The sequence below is a fragment of the Hyperoodon ampullatus genome, assembly GCF_949752795.1.
Source record: "Hyperoodon ampullatus genome assembly, chromosome: 11".
Classification (NCBI taxonomy): domain Eukaryota; kingdom Metazoa; phylum Chordata; class Mammalia; order Artiodactyla; family Ziphiidae; genus Hyperoodon; species Hyperoodon ampullatus.
In genome coordinates this window covers 47,065,039-47,087,802 of record NC_136924.1, presented here as the reverse complement: position 1 = coordinate 47,087,802, position 22,764 = coordinate 47,065,039, and the positions used below count along the sequence as shown (strand labels likewise).

At 39.4% G+C, this 22,764-nt stretch overlaps 1 pseudogene across 1 annotated transcript; it reads right to left on the bottom strand.

Moving 5' to 3' along the window:
- Positions 1 to 13,476: 13,476 nt before the first annotated feature.
- LOC307061072 (mitochondrial coenzyme A transporter SLC25A42-like) lies at positions 13,477 to 16,014 on the bottom strand (annotated as a pseudogene). Its single transcript has 2 exons — positions 15,385 to 16,014; positions 13,477 to 13,784 (listed from the first exon to the last, which is right to left on the bottom strand). The product of its transcript is annotated as a mitochondrial coenzyme A transporter SLC25A42-like (transcript).
- Positions 16,015 to 22,764: the final 6,750 nt, after the last annotated feature.

Genomic DNA, 22,764 nt, shown 5'->3' with positions numbered 1-22,764 from the left:
CTTACAACATATATGAGGTTAATGAGCTGGGATCAAAGGTGTTCTCATCACACTAGACTGAAGACAGTAAGTAAGAATTGGAACTGAGTGCTAAAAGAAGACATAATGACCCTATAAAGATATAAAGCTAGATATTCAACATAAGTGAGGAGAAAGAAAGGCAGATTAAGAAGAAACATAGAAACTCAGAAACTATCTCTAGAGTAGGGTCCAACTGTCACACACATATCAGCAAATCCCAAGAGCATCATTGAATGGTATATTATAGAATTGGCATTTATTTTTATGTCCTCAAAATAAGGTTAAACTGTGTTCAGAAGTCCCATGTCTCCCTGGGTCTGAAGATAGGCATTCTGTGGTTCATTTCAGAAAGTTTACCTTGCAGAGGATTTGGTTACCTTCATATAGAAAATTTTTGTATGTAGAACAAATCATTTATCAATGATCCTGAATTATGTTATTAATTCAAAACAAACATATACTGAGTGTCATTGCAGCCATAGATCAAAACTCCTACCCTTGAGTAGTTTACAATCATGTGAGATAAATGAGTGAGGAGTCCTGGTAGTTCATTCACAAAATCAAGTATGTATAAAAACTGAATATATCAATTTTCTGTATTCCATGTTGGTGGGAATGTAAATTGGTACAGCTATTATGAAAAACAGTATGGAGGTTCCTCAAAAGATTAAAAATAGAACTACCATATGACCTACCAATTCCACTCTTTTTTTTTTTTTTTTTTTTTTTTTTTTTTTTTTTTTTTTTTTTTTTTTTGCGGTATGCGGGCCTCCCACTGTTGTGGCCTCTCCCGTTGCGGAGCACAGGCTCCGGACGCGCAGGCTCAGCAGCCATGGCTCACGGGCCCAGCCGCTCCGCGGCATGTGGGATCCTCCCAGACCGGGGCACGAACCCTTGTCCCCTGCATCGGCAGGCAGACTCTCAACCACTGCGCCACCAGGGAAGCCCCCAATTCCACTCTTGAGTATAGACCCAAAGGAAATAAAATCACTATCTCAAAGAGATATCTTCACTCCCATATTCATTGCAGCACTATTCACAATAGCCAAGACATGGAAACCACCTAAGTGGCCATCAACAGATGAATGGCTAAAGAAAGTGTGAGATATAGATATATGTATATATCTATATCTCATGCACAGTGGAATACTATTCAGCCATAAAAAAGAAAACCCTACTATTTGTGACAACATGGATGGATCTTAAGGGCATTATGTAATAGGGAAGAACATTTTGTATTCTATTACAAGTTAATCACTAAAGGGATGTTGCCTATAAACTTGAATTATACATAATGGCCTGTCTCTGGAAACCCTGCCTCCCAGGTAATGAACACTAAGCTAAAATACCCTTGTTTAGCTCACCAGAAACATCCTGAACAGGCCCACCTGTGAATGACTTCAGGGAGGAAGAAATTAACACATCCCCTCCGGAGGCTGATGGGAACCAGGAAATGTTTGACTTTACTCTTTCTCCTTTTAGTATAAAAGAAGCCTGAATTCTAACTCAGGCAAAATGGTATTCTGGGGTATGACTCCACCATCTTGGTCTTCTGGCTTTCTGAATAAAGTCTCTATTCCTTACCCCACCCACTCGTCTCTCAATTTCTGGCCTGTTGTGTGGCGAGCAGTACGAGCTTGGACTTGGTAACAATTATGCTAAGTGAAGTAAGTCAGAAAAAGACAAATACTATACGATTTCCCTTTTATGTGGAATCTAAAAACATCTAACTCATAGAAACAGAGAGTAGAATGGTGGTGTCCAGTAGATTGAAGATGGGAGAAATGGGAAGAGCTTGACCAAAAGTACAAACTTCCAATTATAAGACGAATAAGTTCGGGGGATCTAATGTACAGCATGGTGACTAGAGTTAACCATTTTGTATCAGGTATGTAAAAGTTACTATGAGAGTAGATCTTACATTGTTCTCACCACACACACACAGACACACACACAAAATAATTGTGTGATGTGATTGAGGTGTCAACTAACTTTACTGTGGTAGTCATTTTAAATACATACGCATACTGAATCATCCATCACATTGTATACTTTAAACTTATGTCCATTATATCTCAAAATATGTGGAAAAAATTTCTGTGTTCCAAAAGTGGGCTCAGAATACACCTTGTTATATCAAAGTGAAGATTAATTTCTGAAAGATACTGACTTGAGCTTAGCCTATAAAATAGGGCTTCCCCATCTATAAAAATGAAAAAAAAAAGTGAAAACAGTTAGATCATTTTATAGCATACTTTTTAAAAGAATGAGATTAATTCTGTTGTTTCCATTCTTCTTTTAAATTCATTATAAGCAATCTACTTTTTATATCCAACCATTATGTTATTTCAATGTTAATTTATTATTTTGGAGCTTTCTTATTTAATAAATCTCATTTATATATACATATATATATATATATATATATATATATATATATATATATGTAATACATTTACCTATCAACATACTTAAAGTTTTTAACATCAATGTACTCTTGGGAATATATGTAGCCAAATAAATTAGACTCACAAATTAATATTAACCAATATTTCATACCTTTAACATACTATTTATACTATGTATACTTACACCTTTTTCAAACCTTTTACAGCTGCCAATGTGATGTTTATTTTCTGATCTATATTTCACTTGACTATTTTCCCTAAACATTTTCTGGCTAATGTGTTCATAAGCAAGGAATTAGACAAAAAAGGGAAAAAAGACAATTGTATAGCTTTTACTCTACTGAGAGGATAAAATAGCCTGGGAATAAAATAAGAACTGATTTTTGCATATCCATTTTGTGCCAAATCTACCCCTTGTATCACTGAAGCTTTTTTCCACTTAGCCAGGGAAGTATTTATTAGTTTTCTTTCTTTCTATACATTTACGGTTGATTAAGCAATACAAATATTTCTTCTGACTGATTCTATGTAGGCCCTTTAAATATCTGTCTTCTGTAACTTCCAGTCATCAATTCTTTACCATTCTGTAACCCACTGAAAATGAAGGGAATCTGTTTGGATCATGAATCTTATTGACTAAGAGCAATAAAAATTAATTTCAACTAAGGCACTTGGAATTTCTGCAAAGAACAGTTTTCCAGGTATATTCCTTACTTCTGACTATGAACTTATAAATAAATACATAAAATACCTGAATTTTGTCAGTAAATAACCAGCCTATTGAAATCCTATTGAAATATTTGTAATCATTTACCAGAATTATCATGGATATCTAGGAATTTACTTTAGAAATATTCTCCAGTTCTCTGGTGAATTTAGCATACTTTAGCAAATACAAACACATTTTGTTGTGATATATCATTTAATAAATGCTTTGAAATGAGTTTTGTGAATTGTTACTTAAGACATAAGAAATACATTTATGCAAAGTATAGGCAAAGAATATTTATATTTATATAAAATAGAAGCAAAGATTACAGCAAAATGCTGTATAAGATTACAAAAGTCACCATTACTTGAAATAATCATTTTCTAATGGCCTATCAATTTCCCAGGTAGCTGGATTAAGGATAGAAATGTTTTCTCTTAATCAAAACAAATAATTGTAGTCCTCTTTATTCTGGTTTCTCACAGAGAAGCAAAATATTTTCTACTTCCAAATTTAGCAAATAGGTTTTAAGTTTAGATATAGTATGAATTTCCTCTCTTTTGCACACCTTTCTCCTTATGTTTGGATGTTATTGTTTTCCTATCCTTTTCAGAAACAAACCTAAAGGGCAAGAAATACATTTGTTTCTAAAGATTTTTTTCATTTTGCTCAATTTTTAATTAAAATTCATTAATGATCTTATCTTTCAATTAATTCTAGAAATTAATTAATTGACTTTCTAAAATGTCCATGAAAGTTGTTTAAGAAATATTCTCCCTACAAAATTTTCTTTTGATGATGAACCAGTCTTTTAATTGATGAAACTTTTTGATTTGTGAAAAGTGAAATTACCAGTGTGGGTCTTTAGTCTTAAGGTAGATGCAAGTTCAAGACAGAGTCATCAAAAACCTGTTGACTAATATTTCTAAGCATATAGATACAGATACATGTATTGCCTTAAGACAGGCTTGTAAAAGCTGAAATAATACCTAATAAAATGCAAATCCAATTTTCTTACTTATTATCCTACTCTTGGTGTAGGAAAGATTTCCCAGGAGGAAAAATATTTGAAATATGGAACATTAAACATTTAAACAAATATATGCATGGATCTATCAAGATATGGAAGGATTCTTTAAATTAGTCCCTTACCTTTGCAGAAGATGCAAATTACCACAACCAAATACAAAAATATCAACTTCATGGTGGTGATTTGGGACCTAGAAATGAAGAACAGTCATAGTGGAGAATCAAATCTGCAAGGGCTCCTGTAACTGGAGTTTTTATACCCACACATACCACCGTCTTTCATCATGGGCTAGGTATGGTAAAGTTAGTGATGACAGGGCAAAAGTAAATATCATAGCATGCCCCAGATGAAATCCATCTCGAGTCAGTTTAGTGTCTTATTTCTGTGACATCTTCTATCTTGAATCAAGTCCAGCTCACACCAAACACAGACCATGCCTTCTTGCCACCCTAGGCAAACAGCAGAGGCAGGAACTAAAAGCCCCAGGATTAAAAACCACATATGCCAGTGATATATATTTATCTGTACTCTATTGATCATTGCAAAAGTCTTAATACCTCAAGAAACTCAAATACTGTGATTAAATATTGTAATTGCCTCTCCCTTAACAAGAAAATGAATTTTAAACATTAACCAACCTTGAAACAAAGAACTCTTTACTTATAGATATATTACTAGGTATTTCCTTAGAGAAATATGTAGCTATCACATAGGGTATATGCATAGGTATAGACATACTAAGACATATTTAAGTGCAATATGTTTATAGTAGTTGCTTTATTACTCACAAGGATACATAATCCTCCAGTAATATACATTTTACCATGAACTTTATAATCAGATATATAAGTAGAAGATGTATGAAAATGAGAATATCTGAAAAAATGTTTTAGGACAAAATTAAATTGAATAGAAAACGCCATCCATGAATTATATATGTAGATGTTCTGGGATAGAGGGAGCAAGTTCAAATTAGGATTTAAGAAGAGAAGATCCAGTCTGTGCTGAGCAAGGTAGAGAGGATTGACAATTAGAGGAAACCCTGATACTGATCAGCTGGACCTGAAAACTAGAAGGGCCGACTCCATGGTTTTGATGATGCCATCTTCTTCTCATCTGCTCCCAACCACTACAAATCAAAGACTTCCGTAGCCAGAGGGAGAACAGTCTATTCCCTCCAGAAGAGCAGAATAATCACAAGAAAGGGAAAAAGTAGCCAAACATCCCTTTCGTTCTTCTTTATTCACTCACGCCTCCGTTAATCTAAAGGAAAAAGCGATGCCTGCCTTCTTCGAGGGCCTCCTCAGTAAATACTGAATGCCTGTATTCCTGTGCTCTCTGCCCCAGAGGATCTCCTTAGTCTACTTACTGAATTCTTAAATCATTTTGAAAGTGGGCAGAATTCCACAGATTTAAATATTTAAAATTCATTTTCCTGTTTAAGGTAACGCATTTACTGAAGGCCAGGCATTTTTAAATCTGACATCAGTGAAAGTATCAGATTTTTCCCTGTGGGACAGAGACCTGGAGAGTGGACAAACAGGAGACACAGGAGCACTGAGGAGAGGGCTGTTCATGCCACGAACAGAGAGGGAGGTGACAAAGGACTGACTTCACAGACCATAATTTTTCCAAAACCCAGCTCTGATTGTCTCGATAATTCACAAATAAAGACTGTACATTGAGGACTTTTCTCCAACAGAGAAAATAAAAGTATAATTAAGAGGGAACATTGCCACCATTACTGCTGCCATTTAAGACATCCTTTTCTTTATCATAACATGACTTCATCGTGAAGGAGATTTGGTCCCGGAGCACCCATATATCAGGTGATCATTATGACATAATTATTCTTTTATGTGCTTGACTGTGGGCTTAGGTATGTAGGAGACCAGAATGAAACATTAAGTTACCTAGAGGCTTTTGGGGGAACTAAGAATACACAGAAGATAGAAATTTTCTATAAGTGGGGTTTAGTAGGCAATCCTATAGACGTACCAAGAAAGGCAGTATTTCTTTTAGCTTGGGAGAATCAGGGAAAATTTCATGGTTTCATAGTCTAAGGGCTGAACCAAGGCTTGGACTTGCAGAATCAGGGAAGGATTCCAAGTGGAAAATGCATTATGAATAAGGTCAAATGCAATTTCAAATATTTCAATGTCCTCTCTCTTTCCAGGTCACTTCTTCTAATAGTGTGATTATAACGATCTACTGGTTCCCACTCAGAACGATAATCCGTTGAGCCTATTTACCTTTCATTCACACTCACTTCCCTCAACAATTCAAGTACCTTCTTCCTTGGTTTAAAGTCTGTGGTCAATCATTATCATTCCCTTGCATGAACCCTCAGTTCCCTTGACCCTCTCTATACTTGCTTGGCAAAACCACAACCATGGCTTAAATTAGACTCTTTCCTTTTCCCTACCTATACCAGGCAGATGAACATGATAGGGTAAAAACACATCATCAGGCTATCTTGTCTCACTTAAATTCATTACCCCAAGTGGATCCTTAAGACAGTCAGTTATACTTTGTAGTCCCTTTGCTTTTATGCTCTTCTGCTTCATATTTTTTCTCTTCCCCAATAGCCAATATCTCCTTCCCATCCTCCCTCTTGTCAATGACCTTACTTCTAAATTTCCTAAGAAAATAAAAGCCATCAAAAGAGACACTCTACATCCCCATGCAAGCACACCTACTGGTGTTTGCACCCTGAACTCTGCCGACCTTCTTATTAATACAGATGAACACTATGTGCTGCCACATAAGCTTGACCTCCCATTTGTGTACTGGATTCCATCCAGGAGCATCATGCCAGTAATTTGCTCATTTCTATCTGTATCATCAAGGTTTCCCTCCTCTTTTGGCTTACTCCCAACCGTATAAATATATGCTGTTATTTGTCTTTACTTAAAAAATGAATAAATATAATAAAACAAAAAAATTTTAAGGTATCTGAATTATATCTCAATAAACCTGTTATTCTTAGCTATTGAACTCACTTCCCTCCAGTTCTATTCCCACTCCTCCACTGCCCTTAATGGTTAAACTTCACAAAGGTGCTACCTGTGCCCATTGACTCTGGCTCCTGACATTCTCTCGGGAACGGACTAACTCCCATTGTTTTCGCTCCAGCACTGAACACAATGTGCTCTTGTCAAGGACACTGGATTCTTTTGTGAATCCAATGATCAGTTTTCAGTCCTTATTTTATTGACCTCTCAACCTCATTTAACACAGTTAATCAATTCTTCCTTCCCGGTACACCTGACTTCTGCGATTTCCAGTTTTTTCCTACTTCATTTGTTGCTCCCTCTTCTGCCGATTCCTTCTCATCTACAAGACCTCTTAACACGAGGGTCTGAAGGCTCAAATTTGAATCTCTTCTTTTTTTCTAGCCACTTTACTTCCTTGGTGACTGTACCCAAGTTCTATGGATTTACAAGGCCCACTCCATCAGCCCCAACTCTGATCTCACCTCCTACCAACTCGCTCTTACCCTCTTTCCTCCATCCTCAGAGGCCTCTCTGCTGTCTTTGGTGAAGCTCACCAGACAGAATCCCACGTCAGAGCCTCTGCATTTGCTGTTTCTCTCCCTGGAATACTCTCTCTTCAGCTATCCACAGACTGTGCTCGCTCACCTTATTCAAACTGGAGTTTTAATGACATATTTTGCAAATAGCTAGCATCCACTTCTATGTGTTATAATTATTTTTCTCCAGAATAACTCTTTTCAGGGTTATAATTAAACTTTAGCCTTAAGAATTAAAACCTCTCTATATGTAAAACATTTAAATTATGGATAATTTGCATATATTTTAAATAGATGTCCAGAAAGATGGTTAGATAACATAATTATTTGTCACTATTACTATTTTTACACTATTAAATTTAATATTAATTAAAATTAATTTTCTAATTTTAAAGTAAATTAAAAGCACTTTTAAATTTCTTCTAAGTTATTTTTTACTTTTATGCAATTGCTAATTCTTCCCCTAAATACCACCCCCTCACCTCATAAATCTTTGCTCAAATACTATCTTCTCATGGACACCTTCCCTGAATACTTTAAATTACAAACCTCACCCCATGGCACTTGTTCCCTCTCCCCTCTTTCTGCTTGATTTTTTCTCCATAGTTTTCACCACCATCTAATGTATACATTTTGATTTAATCTGTTTAATACATTTAACTATTGTCTGTTGTTAATTCTAGAATGTAAATTCAATTAGGACAGGTATCTTCATGTCATTTGTTCACTGCTGAGTCCCAGTACCTAGAAAATAACCTGGCACATACTCAGGGCTCAATAAATATTGAATGAATGATTTTGGGGGGCTAAATAAACATTACATTAAATAATAATGGCAATAATAATAATCATAATTAGGTGTTAGTACTGAAGCTATTTATATTGAGATTTACTTCAACATAATATAGCAGGCATTGAGTTAGACACATTGTACTGAAACAAAGAAAATATTGATGGTTAAGAAAAGGTTCCCACCATTTGAAATTTCTAGTCCAGATTTATTCTCAGTTAATGACACAGGGAAAATGCTATACTAAAAGTATTATAGTTTTGTTTGATTTCACCAACTCAGATTTGCCTAGTAGTGAAAAATTGTTACAAAGTTTTAAGATGTGTCCTAGAATTTTTTCACTATAAGGTTAATAACCATAGATAAAATTTGGTTTACAGTGGTGCTAAAAGTCAAGATGACAATAAAATGTCAGTAAACTATATTTATATATGTGGTCTTGGTATGAGTTTTTTTTCAATTTTCATTGAGAACCAGATAATTCAATGCATATTCATGAAAGCATGTAAGTTACAAACCACATTTGTTTGACCCTAGTGCCTCTCTCCTCCTCAGACCACTCCTTTTAGGATTTCACTTCAGGTTATTCTTTTTTACCTTCTAAAGTTTTAAAGTATCCATTATTGATATTATAAGAGGAAAAGTATTTTTAAAGGAATTAAAACTATCCACTTAGCAAATGTTAAATAGTGTTCTTAAAATAATTTTTCTAGGAGGTAGACTCATTTTTGTTCTGGAACATCTCATTATGTAGCTCCTTTTTACAAGGAAATTAAGCACTTTAACTCTTTTGTAATAGTATATTGTTTGGATAAAACCATGTAATAATACTGAAACATACACTGCATAACTACGGTACATAGCTTAAAAGCACATCCAACAAAAAGAACAATAGTCAAATGTTTCCTTCTTGATTTTAAAGGATGTGGCTTAAGTGTCTACACATAATGATATACTGCCAGAGGAAAAGTCAACAGCTGAAACAATAGCATCAGGATGGGCAAGATAGTTCGTTTTATCAATAACGTTTATTCCAGAAGCAAATACAGAAAACGTTAAACAGTGTCTCTTTGGATTGTGGAACAAGTTCGCTACTTTCATATATTATTACCTGAAATTATATTTGAAAGTTGAGTGTCTGAAAATTAGAAAATTTTTGCTATATGGGAAGCCTCATACCAAAAAAATAATACAATTGAATTTTTAAATAAATATTATTCAAAGTTATATAAATAATTAAACTAATATTTAACATTAGATATAGACAATAAATAATTTTCTACAGTAAATTACCACCTCCAATTTAACTTCCTTAAATTTTCTTAGAGTAATACTTAGTAAGAAGAAGAAACTGGTAATGTTGGAACAGACTTTCAGATAGTGATTTAGAGTAAATGAGAAATTTTGCAGGGTTCTGAGCAGGCTATTATAGTGACCTTGATACTTACAGCTATTATGTCAACTTCTCTGCATAAAATTTTAAAAGGAATTTGAACACCGGCCTTCTCTTGATAAAGAGGTTTATAGTAAACCATATCCCTGACTATAGCTTTATGTCTTCTCTCTGCATTTGTATCATTGAAATGGTTTCTTGTGCTCAATCTAAAGCATATTTTTAAAGATCCCTTTACCATTTGTCCTTTAAAATTACCCCCTCACCCCACTTATTGTATCAATTCCCTCTTTCTAGCTTTCTTCTGCTTCTTAACATGCACTGCTGTATTTTCATTCTTGCTGTACTTCTTAGTTAGGCATACTTCTCAAGCCACTTCCATCAGCTTTCCACCCTATAAACCCTGTCCTCTAAATGGTCACCATGGACGGCTTCAACACCACATTTATTTGCTGTATTCAGTCCTGATAGATCCTTATTGAATGTTCTGTCTCTTTTGATTCCACTGATCATCTCCTTCTTTAAACTGTCTCCTCCTTGGGCTGTCCCCTTCTGTCTGTTCTGAATACAGATGTGTTCCAGAGCCTTCTTTCTCCAATGTGACCCTCTTCATTGGCCATCTCACACTTTCACATTTTTAAATGATGCTGCTATAGAATGAATTGTGATCCCTCAAAAATTCATATGTTGAAGTCCTAACCCCTAGTACCTCAGAACATAACCATATTTGGAGATAGAGTCTTTAAAAAGGTAATTAAATTAAAACATCATTAATGTGGGCCTCAATCCAATACAACTGGTGTTCTTATAAGAAGAGAAAATTTGAACAGACATGTGTAAGACAATCTGAAGACACAGGGAGAAGATAGCCATCTATAAGCCAAGGAGAGAGGCCTACAGAAGTTCCTTTCCCCACAGCCCTCAGAAGGAAACAACCCTGTCAACACCTTGATCTTAGACTTCTAGCCTCCAGAACTGTGGGAAAATAGATCTCTGTTGTTTAACCACCCACTCTTTGGTACTTTGTTATAGCAGCCCTAGCAAACCAATACAGATGACCTCTCAACAGATCACTTCCAGATCTGCCTTTGACCCATAATTTCTTCTGAGTCTTGGATCAGCATTCACAACTGCCTACTGAACATTCCCATCTGTATGTTTTACAAGAAGCTGAAATAAATGTCAAAAATGAAAAAATCATCTGCCCCAAACCTGCTACTCTTTTTTACTTTCCAGTATGTCTTAATACTCAACACTCTAAGCTTAAAAGTTCAGAATTATTTTACATGTAGAGTCTTAATTGTAATGTTAAAACTGAGTAAGGCAGTATGTGGTGATGTTAACTAGAAATGAGTGATACATTTCATTATCTATGAATCATTTATTCCTTATCAAACCATATGCCCTACTGACACTTGACAGGCTGGGGAAAAAAATTAAACCCAAAGAGATAAGAAGAACTCCAGAAATTTATGAAAATTTTTAGCAAATGTTTTCAGGACAATTTTACCTCATTAAGTGCAAGTAATTAGTGTGACCTCTTTTTGTCATTTTAATTTTTATTAAATATACTCTCTTGTCACAAATCTTTAAAATATATAAACATTATGTATATACAAAGTGTCTTCATGGCGTCAAAATGTAACTCCAAATCAGGCCAGGCAATCAGTGAGAGGGGTGACTGCCGAGGGTGCAGGTCCTACTGTGTGCAGGGCTGGGGGGTTGGGGGCTGTGCTGCCGAGGCTCAGTTGGCTGGGAGCCACCTTGGGGAGGCACACTGGGGCTGGCAACCCTGGGGGACCCTCCCCGCTCCTGCCCAGCCTGCAGCTCAGAGGAGGGTGCTGCCTAACCATCTACTTGGTCTCACCCACCTGGGGTGGACCGCCAGTCCCTGCTGTTCTCGCCTGGGGGCCCTCATGTTCCCATCCTGTCTCCCTGTGAGGGACGCCCCTGCCTCTCCTGAGCACTGGGCAAGGCTGGGAGAGAAGGTGGGTCGGGTGCTTACCCAACAGGACAGCCATCACAGGCTGCTTGGGCCCCTGGGAATGAGAGTCTGGGGACAAGACTGGGGCTGGCTGGTGGAAACATGCAGGAAGGACAGAAAGAGGGGTCTTCACACCCACGGGACTAAGGCAAGAAAAATAGAAACAGGACAGAATGAAGGGAGGAAATGAAAATCACAACTGGAAATGCATGTGTGGCAGCAAAGATACCCTCTCAGACCCTTTCACACATCATGGCTACTGAGTCCACTGTGAAAACCAATCCTCTGGTGGTCCTGGTCCTGGAACCAGATTGGACTGGTCAGGGTTTACTGTGCCTAGACCCAGGGCCAGCCAAATTGCAAAACAAAACCCAAAAAAATCAAACTCCAAATGTCATTAGGAAACAGGTGCTTCCAAGTCCCTGTGATTCCCGGTGGGCCCTGGGGGGCCTCCCCTGTGAGACCAGATCTCTGGGCTACCCTGACTCTTCCAAGCTTCCTTCCCCCAAGCCAGACGTTGTCTCGGGCTCTCACTTTGGGAGAATCAAGGCAGCCAGCTGCCTCCATGTACTCCATTCACGAGAAATCAGACAACCCCACGGGCCTTAAATTGCCCCATGTCCCAGCCAAGTAACTGCTCAGGTGGGGAGCCAGGGTTGTGCCAGATGTCATGGGTCCCCACCCCCGCCACGAGCCCCCATGCCTATGGGCAGAGGGTCAGGGCCTGAGGCCCAGCCTCCATTAGTACAGCCATTGGGGCGGGGATGAGAGCTTTCTGGCAACCCAGGCAGATGCTTCAGGCTGGGGCTCAGACCCAAACCCATGGCAATTCCTCAAACCCTGTTGCCTGGAGGAGGCGTGACCCTCCTGAGAACATTACAAACTGGGGCGTGGGGGGACGCAACAGAGGGGAAGACCCAATCCCAGGGGCCCGGGATAGAGTCTGGGATCGGGGTAACACTCTTAGGAGAAGGCTGTGCCCAGGCTGTAGACTCTGGGGACAGACAAGGAGTCGTGTTACCGGGGAAGTGGTGAAGGCAGGAAAGGCGGGGGCAGGCAGGGTGGGGCGAGAGGCTGCATTTGTAGCCACATCTGAGCAGGAGGCTGGTCTCATGGGGACAGGGCAGGACACCAGGCCTCAGCCCCACACTCTCTGGGGCTCCCCCCGCCATAGGACATAGACTCTGAATGGACATAGACTCAGAACAACAAGGGGCAGGCGGGGTCTGGCTCTGAGCCCAGGGGGGACCAGGTCACTAGAACCAGGGGCCTGTCCAAGGACACAGAGCTCACCAGGAAGCAGTGCTGGCCCCTCGTCACTCAGGGTGTTCATGGTAATACCTCCCGGGGCAGCCCCAGCCCTTCTGAGGTGGGAAGAGGAGAGCACGGGAGCTCCGGCCCCCCGATCCCAACAATGCACTTCAAGGACCACTGGCTTTACCCTCAGACCTGTGTGCACTGAGCCCAGGCCCCCCAGCTTGTTCCACAAGGCGCATCCACGCACCTCCTGGGTGGAACCCAACGCATCCTTGCTCGCTGGGCTCAGAAACAGAAGGGGTCAGCAGTCCACCGCGAACTGAAGCTCGAGAGCAGCCGACCCCACTGGCCCCTAGCTCTGCAGGTGCTGCAGCAGGATCTGCATGAGGTCAAAGGTGGTGAAGCTGATGCCCACAACGATGGGACCCTTGAGCCAGTTCATGCTCAGGCCTTTGTAGAGGCCGCGCACCACGCCCTCCTCCTGCATGATGGTGTGCATCGTGAGCGCGATGGAGGTGTGCTGGTGGCCTGTGACGCCGGCCGTCTGCATGCGCCGCCGCACCACATCCAGCGGGTAGGAGGCCGACTGCCCGATGAGGCCCGAGCAGGCCCCGAAGATCATGCGTTCAAAGGGGTAGGGCTGCGGGCGGTCACTGTACTCTGCAGGGGGAGGCGGGGGAGGGGCTGTGAGGGCGATGGGAGGGGGTGCACACCCAACGGCGCACTGGCACCCACTTGTGCACCCTTGCGCCCCGCGCTCCCATGCGCCGGCAGTGCCACAGCTGCATTTCAGGACCTGACCGGCTCTCCTGGGTCTTCCCACCCAGGTCATAGCTTCCTTACTTCCTCACCTACTGGTCCCTCATTTTTAATCAAATTTGAGAGATAAAAGATTCTTACAAGACAGAAAAGCACAAAGAATCCTATAAACAAGTCCTAAGGCCAAGAACGAGCTCACACCCAGTCCCTCTTGTTTCTCGTCTAGTAAAGAAAGAAAACATCACTCAGTGGGAAGCAGCCGCATAGCACAGGGAGATCAGCTCGGTGCTGTGTGTCCACCCAGAGGGGTGGGATAGGGAGGGTGGGAGGGAGACGCAAGAGGGAGGGGCTATGGGGATGTGTGTATACGTACCGCTGATTCACTTTGTTATACAGCAGAAACCAACACACCATTGTAAAGCAATTATACTCCAATAAAGATGTTAAAAAAAAAAAAAAAACCTGGAAAAAAGAAAACATCACTCATGTCTGGAACCCTCTCCACGGCCCAGCCTGCCCGACAGGCGCCCTCCCCTGGGTGCTGTGAGGGCGGGTGGGCTGGAGGGAGGAAGAGGCAGCAAGGGATCACAGGGGTTCTTTAAAAATGTGTTGTAAATTGGAAACTAGGAATTAAAAACAGGGAGATGCCCTATTCACTCAGCAGATTGGCAAAACATTAAGGAACCTGCCAGCAGCACTAGGGGTGAGAAGGGGGCAGGGCGCCAGGGCAAGAGCAGTCACTGGAAGAGCGGAGGGTGGAGAGTAAAACCAAAAAAACGGGGTCTCACACCCACACAAGGAGAGGAGCTCTTGATGTCAGCTGATCACAGAAAACCCACAAATGGCCTCACGGCACCCCAACGGGGGACCCCCCCCCACTGCTAAAAGGATGGGTCAGAGCTGCACTACCCGGAAGTGCAGGAGGTGACCGCTCACTCACTTCCCATAACCAGGAAACAGCACAAGACTTGTTCTCGCTACACAAAAGCACAGGTAGAAGGGTTTCCAACGGAGGTGAGGGGTGGAGTCCCACCCCTAATAAGGAGGCTCAGGGGAGTGGGGCTGGGGGTTCTGGACAAGGGATCTCAGCTTTACCTGGACCTTTTTCCTTCTTTAACAAAAAAACATCCTGGCTGATTGGACCGGCGGGGGCAGGTATGGGTGGGGTTACAATGTTCTTTGTACTTTTCTAGTTTCTCAAAATTACCAAAACACATGAGGGCACTTCCCCTCCGTCTAGGTTTTACCCATAGGCATGTGTGCGCACCAGGGGCCTCCAGCCCTCTGGGTGACACTCTGGACTTCACAAGGTTGCTATCAAAATGAGGCATTAAAGGTCAGGAGTCCAGCTTCCCCAGGGCTGGCCTGATATGTGTCTTCTGATCCAGACCCTGGGCCCCCACTCTGCCCCTCCCAGGGGAGTCTTAGTGCCCCTCTGCCTCCACCCGCCTCCAGCTCTGTGTGACCCGCAGAGGTGCTGCCCTGGCTCCACACTCCTGACCTCTGTGCAGGCTCTTGTGTGTCTCATAGGTGAAGAAGCCCAGGCCGGCGTAGGGAATGACCCCCAGCATGGTGGGAATGAATCCGTGTTAGAGGGTCTTCAGGCCCTCTTCTCGGGAGAGGCGGATGAAGACGTGAAAGATGTTGCTATACATTTCCTTTGGGGTCACGGCCATCCGTGCCCTGACCAGGTCCAGGGGGTAGGTCAGCGAAGCGGCCGTCGTTCCAGCCAGTGGAGCAGCGAGGAGGCGGGGCCAAGGGGGTAGGGCTTCTCCGCTGAAGCCGTAGTAGCTGCCCAGTAGGCGCTTGTACTCCTCGTGTACGCTGAACTGGATGGCGGCGTAGGGCACCACGCGCACCATGGTGGCCGAGTTTCCGCGCCACAGGCTGAGGAAGGCTTCGTTGAGGTAGGTGAAGTAGAGGACCTGGAAGGCCTCCTTGGCAGAAAATCTTTTTGAGGACACTTGGAAGATTATTTTGGTTCGGTCCAGGGGAGCTACCACCGTTTTGGCAAGAGCGCCAGCCAGGTCCCCTGACAGGAGGGAGCTAAGAACTTGCCTGTGATCACTCTTTGAAGACACATGAGCGGGCAGGACAAACGCACCACGCCTTCCTTCACACCATTACCCATTCCAGGCCTGCTCAGGACGGCGGGAGACTCAGTCCTGGCTTCTGTCTCTCTTCAGGATAAAGACACTCGAGCCTGCATCTGGATGCCACAGTCCCCTGACCTGACTCGTGACCTCTTTTTAAATTGAGAGATAACATGCATGAGTAAGTAAATAAAATATAAATGTGTAATTTAAGAAATTTTTTATACAACAAAACCCCATCTAATCAACAACTAAGTCTAGAGATAGAACATTTTCCAGCATCCTAGAATCCCCCACCTGCCTGCTTCTCAATCATAATTCCTTTCCTCTTTTATAGAGATGATCACACTCTTGCCATTTGTAATCACCATTTCTTTACTTGCTTATAGTTTTGCCATCTATCTATGCATCCTTAAACAAGAGTTCAGTTTTTCTTTTCATTTTTGTATGAATGGAAGCTTACTGTGTATATTCTTTGTGTTTTGCTTCTCTCACTCAGTGTAATGTTTGTGAGAATCACCCAGGTCTTTTTATTTGACATTCTGTCTGTGTGGAGATATCTTTTAATTTACCTTAATTTAGATTCTCAAGGTTTCTTGTATAAAGATTGGTACCTTTCATCAGTTCTAGCCATTTCTTAGCCATTATCTCCTCAAACACACCTCTCCCCTATTCCTCTTCTGATAGTCCAATCAGACAAATGTGAGAAATTCTTACTCCATCCTACAAGATTCTTGACTACTCATTATACATGTTTGATCTATTTTGCTATCCCTGCTGCATTACAGAAAATCTCTTTTGATTTATCTTCAAGTTTATTAACTTTTTGTTCACCTGTCTAAAATGCTATTAAACTCATCTATGACACTTTTAACTATAATTATTATATTTTTCCTTTTTAGAAGTTACACTTGATTCTTTTACAAATCTCCTTACTCATAATTATGGTTTCCTGACCCCTGAAGAAATTTTCAAGTTTATCTTTGTTTCAGATTCTGTTTCACAATTCTACAATAATATTTGGACTCTTAGACAGCCTCTGAGTTGATCCTGAAGCTTCTCTCTCATGTTGTCTTCTTTTCTTGTAGGCTTTGTTTATTAAAGTGTACACTTCTTATTATCTTGAAAAACTTATTTATGTTATTTAAGAGAAAGGATAAATGTCTATTCCTCCAGAGAATATGTAAGTTTTCTTTTTCCAGGCACCTAATCAATACCAGTGGAACAGCTTTCAATAGTCTCTTGATATTTTTTGGAAACACATGTCATGTAAATTTGGTCTGTAAATCTATTATGAATTCAGAGTTACAATGTCTCAGATTCTTTTATCACCACCTTGCTATGCTCAGCACCAACACACTTTTACCTGGAGGGAGAGGCTGCAAATTGTGGAGTGAGTGAGGTCTGGTTTACCTTTATTCGAAGAGTATACTTCTTTGGGGCTACAGCTTTATTTGAGGAGTGAATCTACAACTAGACTCCCCATGTTGGGTAGGACTTCATTTATGTCTTCTGTCCCTATAAATCCTTCAAAATCTCACCCTAATTTCACCAGAATTAACAAATTCACTCAAGCAATTGGTTGTTTACACATGTATTTATTACTTTCAAAACATATCAGAATTTTAGTTATCAACCATAGATGTTGTTCATTGCCACCCAGGATCCACTCCCCCAGTTGCTGGGAAGGTTGTAAACTTATCTGACAGCCTGCTCCTAGAGATGCCTCTGCTGAAAGTGTTGTAATGCCCAAGGTTACTCTGCCTTCTTCAGGTATCCCACATCTAATAACTGGCCTGGGGCCCTCACCCCAACCTAGGACAACCCTAATGTAGAAGCTTCACGGGTCTCCATGAGGTTAACTGAGGCTCTGTTATGTTTGTGACACCACTCAGTTTCTCCTTTTGCCCATTGTGCTTGCTTCCCCCCTGCTCCCCCAACCACGTGTGGATTCAGGGAGCACAAACTGAAGAACTTCCTGCACAATAATTTCTATCTCAGAGTCTGCTTGCCAGGGAATCCCGCTTTGACATCTTTTTGCAATTGATTTTATGTTAATTCAATTCTAGTGAGAGAATAAACTTGTATGATTTCAGCCCTTTAAAATTAAATGATGACATTAATGATGTATGGGCCCTTTTATGGTCAGTTTTTTAAATGTTCTTTGCATTTGAAAAAAAGGGGGGAGGGATAAATTAGGGGTTTGGGATTAACATATACACACTACTATATATGAAACAGGTAACCAACAAAGACCTACTTTATAGCACAGGGAACTATACTCAATATCTTTTAATAACCTATAATGGAAAAGAATCTAAAAAAGAATATATATATATATATATATATATGTGTGTGTGTGTGTGTGTGTGTATACACGTATATATGTAGCTGAATCACTTTGCTATACACCTGAAACTAAGACATTTTAAATCAAAGTTTATTACAAAATAAACTTGTAACTTTGAGAGCTTATGTATAAGTTTGTTAATTCAAGATACTTAAATAAAATATCTAGAGTGAAAAAAACACATATGGTAAAGATATTGGTTGCCATGTTCTTTATATGTCCATCATGTCAGTTATTCACTGTGCTGTTCAAACCTCTGTCCTCACTCATTTGTACTTCTTCTGTCTAGTTGCTCCATCTATTATTGAGAGGTATGTTAAAATCTTTCACTCTGTTGTCTAACTATTCCTTGTAGTTTTGCTAATTTATGCATACCGTCTTACGGAAAAACCCAAATGAATTTTTTGGCCAACCCAATATTTGAGAATATGTGATTATACAAATTTTAATGCATATTGTGCATATAAATTTAAAATTTATGTCTTTACGGTGGATTAAACATTTTGCCATTATGAAATAATCCTCTTTATTTCTGGTATGATGTTTGCCTTAAAGTCTTTTTGTCTGACATTAATATTGCTGCCTTGGCTTCATTTTGGTTATTAATTGTATATGTGCATGTTTGTGTGTGTGTATATTTCTATTTACTTTCAACACTTATATATACTTAAATTTTAGATGTATCACATAATGCACAGATGGATTTTTATTTTTTATCAAGTCTCAAAATCTTATCAACTGGATCATTTAATTCATTTACATTTTATTTAAGCACTGATACATTAGGTTTTATACCTATGAAATATTTTTTATCAGTCCCCATTTTTTTGTTTCTATTTAGTCATTTCTTACTTTCATTTGGATTGAAAAATATTTTGTAATTTATTTTTTCCCCCTCAACTAGTTTGGGAATTATATACTCTGTACTTATTCTTTTAGTGGGTACTCAAGAATTGACACTATATACATTGTCAATATATACATGTATATCTAACAAAATCTAAAGACTTTGCTTTCTCCCTAGCTAATTCAAGGACTTTAAAACATTTTTCATTTAATTAATAGCTTGGGTGATTTTTTAAAAATAATATAGATGATGCGAATTTGGGTTGTAACTGCAGGAAGGATGACTTATGGGCCTTCCCAGAACCTTGCTGTACCCAGTAGGGAGAGGATGGGACAGTTCTTCTGCTTCTCGCTTACACTGAGACGTATCCCTTCATGTTCCAGCCCAGTGGGAATACCTGTCTATATTTGATTCCTGACGTTGGAGTGTGTTGGGATTTGTCCTTTGTCCTTCAATCCTTTTTGTTTGTTTGTTTTTTTGTGGTACGCGGGCCTCTCACTGCTGTGGCCTCTCCTGCTGCGGAGCACAGGCTCTGGACGCGCAGGCTCAGCGGCCATGGCTCACGGGCCCAGCACTCCGCGGCATGTGGGATCTTCCTGGACCGGGGCACGAACCCATGTCCCCTGCATCGGAAGGCGGACTCTCAACCACTGCGCCACCAGGGAAGCCCTGTCCTTCAATCCTTTTGAAGCTGAGAAAACTGCCACTATATTCACTAGGATCAGCAAATGCTCACAGGAAAAACAGCTTTGGTGTTCTGCTTAAGTCTTTGTCTTCACCTTCACTTTAATTTCACCTTGATACTTCTATGCCATTTTACCAGATCTTTTCTGTTTACCTAGGCTTTTTAGTTTTCAGCAGATGGACTTCTCCAAATCATTGCCAAATGGAAACAAAACCAAAGGCAATTTGTTTTCATATTACTTTTATTAACACAAAGTCAGTTTCTACCAGCTTCCACTAAATAAATGCTAAGCAAATATTCAAAGTATTAGTTTGACAGGATGTCAAGTTACTAGCTTTCTCGATCTCTGATACCCATGATATATAATCCAGAGGCCTTCGTCTGTCACTCAAGTAACACAGCAAAATGAATAATCAGAAGAATATTGGCTCCATCTACCAGCTTCAGGCGTCAAAATTCACCTTTCTGTCATCAACAAATATAAAGCAGCTAACAGTTCTTTTAGGTTTGGGGATAAAAGTGATAAGAATATGCTTCTCACAACAACTGTATGTGATAGTATTTTTGTCCCTTTTGACATCTGAGGACATTAACATGAAGAAGGATTAAGCAACATGGCTGGCACAAGGAGATGGGGTCAGGCCCAGGAGCCCAGAGCACATCTCCTAACTTCTACAAATTTTTTGAATCTGACACATAGAACGAAAACAGAAATTTTAAAAGATTAATTCTTATGTGTGTGTACACTTACAAGGGAGATTTTTCTACATGTTTTTCTCAGGTAGGCCTTTAACTAGGGATTGAGACAGGTTGACTACTTCTTTACTTTTTCCATTATGTGCAATTCTGCTATAAAAATCTCTTTCAGTCACTGTTTCAAGTTATGTCAGTTTTCTCTCTTCCTATTTACATTACCTTGAAAATGTAAAAATTACTTGAAGGAACAATTAAATAATTTATAGACCAATTTATAGCATGACATTTAGAAAGTAAGTCAACACCTGGAGAACCATATTCTTTAATATAAAGTCAATAAACCAAAAAGTGGAGGTAAAGAGTAAAATGTCAATAGTTATGAATGCAGGACAACTTATTTCTCTGTAATTGACACATACTAATTATCTTTATGGAACACCAAAATGTACAAAATAATTGAGGGCATTTTATGAAAATGGGATTGAGTTGACTTAAAAGACTAACATAACAATTCACTAAGGGTATTGCTACATATTGTTACTACTTGTGTTTACTTTTGAAATAAATATATATCAGTGAAGACATTCTATTGTATGTGGCTGAACTTATGTTCATCTTTGAAATAAAATCTATCTTGCTAAACAAAGATACTTCCACCTTTATTCAAGAATTCTAGTCACATAAAACGGAAATGATCTCATTTATTTTATAATCTCCTACTGCAGGAAGAAAGAACTGTCCAGAAATTATCAGAAATTCATAGAAGGTTTTGAATGCCAAATTAAATTTCCCATATATAATTATGTGCCAGGAGCATTGTGCTAGCCAGTAATGTAGCTCAAACATAGTGGATATGAAACAGATAAATTTTTTAAAAACCCATATTGTAGGAGGGGAAGGGAGCAAAGAGATGTTGAGTGTAATACATGGAAGTTACATAGAAAAAATAATTCTGTGCTAAGGCCGAAGAGTTTTCATTGGATGATCTTCAACCACAATACTCTCTCTACTCCCACTCCTACCCCACCCCCCAACAACAAAAAATCAGAGCAATCTCACTCCACTCTGTACACAAAACATTACCCAGCCCAGAATAGGGATGTACCATCCGGAAATCAGCAGCCACAGGCAATTCATTGGAGGAGAGAAAATCATAAATCCTATCAATTACACTGATCTTCATATTAAAAAATTAAGTATGTCCATAGTTAATACCATTGATAGAGTTGCACTTAATATGCTTATTTCGTTAAATGCAGAAAAAAATCCTGTTAACTCTTTGCAAGTACCACTTTCATTTTGACATGAGGAAGTCCCCTTGCTGTAATAGGCCGACATGGAATTTAGACTAATGTAGGATAGAAAAGTAAATCAGTAAGCAGCAATAGAACTGACAAGAAGTCAATCTTTTTTGCTACTTCTGTTCTGTTTCATCAATATGTCTTACCGTCCAGATGAAAAATAAATAGTTCACACATAATCAATAATGCCTGCCAGAATTAGATTCAGAGAAGCTCCCTTTTCTTTATATCTAAACTTCCCCCAAAGTATATTTTCTGTTAAGATAAATGCTTATGTTTTGATAATGATTAGCAGTTTACACTAGGGTTCTAATCAGAAAAAAAATTAAATGACTATTTTTTTAATAAATCGGTTGTTCTAAAGTCTTATTTTTTGAACAGTACTCGAGTGAACCATTCTTCTTAAGAAAATTTTTATGAGAATTTGAAAATAGAATACATTATGCCCATTGGGTTTTATCCCGAGATCCTGACAACTGGTTGTACTATAGAAAATTGAATAAAGTTCCAGGAGAATACTTCACTTAGCAACTCCTATAGTGGAATGTCACATACACAGATGAATACAAAGTTTAGATGGATTACAGATTTATATGTGAAAAATAAAACATTATCACAAAGAGTTTTAAAATTCACAAATATGTGTTAAAAATGTTTATTGCTTCATTTAAATACAATGTTCTTTTACATATTTCTCCATAATTGTCTTTGGCATATGAATACAAAGTAACAATGAGAAATATCACAGGAACAAATAGCTCCATCATTTCTGACTTTTTTTTGAACTACACAAAAAATTAAAATATAGGTCCTCTGAAAAATGGAGAATCTTTCAGGGTTAAGAATTTATTAATTACCCTTAATATAAAGAAATTTAGTCTTCATATAATAGAATTCTCAGTTTTGAGA